Here is a 1142-nt window from a genome sequence, read left to right as displayed (position 1 = left end):
TTTCTGTCTCAAGACAGCTGCTGCCAGCTGCAAAGACCATCCTCATTTATTTCTCTATACCTACGCAGACTGTCTATGACTTGGACCAACTTCCAAGCTAGGTGGGCTGGGAACGGACAAAATCCAGAAGGGATCTGAGGGGGAAAATGTGAGGAAAGAAAAAAGCTGTGAGATGAGGGGACATTGGCAAGGAGAGAGAAATGGCCCCGTGAAGGGGTTAAAAAACCTTGGGGCAATGGCATGACTCTGCTTTCAGGACCACAGAGCAGGCAAGGACAGCTCACTGAGATTAAGTCATGCTTCTAAGTTTGGCTGTTGCTGGTCTTGTTGTGGTGCCACTTCGCCTCCTGCAAGGAAGTTGTGCTGGGGGGAGAGAGAGAAAAGGGCAAGAAGACTGAGGAAGATGAGATGATGTCTCTGCCCGTCCCGTCCCGGGCCTCGCAGGCATGTTGCAGTAACAGTGTGCTTCTTCTCCCATGCACATGCCTCTGAACCTCCTTGCCACTGGGGAATGATACCATTTAAGAACATATATATATATCTATTTATATATGTATGTATAAATACACATACACACACGCACGCATGCACACGTATACACACACACACACACACACACACACACACACACACACATATACACGCGCGCGCACACAGAGCGAATTTAAAAAATAATCTGAGTCCAGGCCTGGAAAGTTGAATTCTCCACCAGCATGTGCAAAGATGGCTCCCCTCGGAGGGGCCAGGGGCGTGGAGATGATGCTGCCGCCATCCGCTCCTTCCCCACAATCCAAACACCTTCCAGTCAGCACCAGGAGCAGGAGGGGAAAGGGAGGTGGGGAATGCATTTGGCTTCTTTGTTTTGTTGTTGGTTTTTGTTTTTCTTGTTTTGTTTTTTTTAATTTTTGTGTTCTGTTCCCCGAGATGTTGTGTATCTTAGTGGTTTTGGTTTTTCTTCTTTAAAATAAAATATACACACGCACATTAAAAATATATATATCTGTCCAGGTAGGGCGATAGAAGTCCTTAGTGCATTTTCCATCATCGGTCACCGCTCGCAGTCTGAGATTCGCCTGTTTTCCAAACGTAGGTCCAGTGCAAGCGCTGATCTCAGCTGGGCCCCCCAGCCTTACCAGAAATAT

This window comes from Mesitornis unicolor, unplaced genomic scaffold (assembly GCF_000695765.1).
Source record: "Mesitornis unicolor isolate BGI_N332 unplaced genomic scaffold, ASM69576v1 scaffold31810, whole genome shotgun sequence".
NCBI lineage: Eukaryota > Metazoa > Chordata > Aves > Mesitornithiformes > Mesitornithidae > Mesitornis > Mesitornis unicolor.
Note: the sequence above shows the minus strand (reverse complement) of the source record.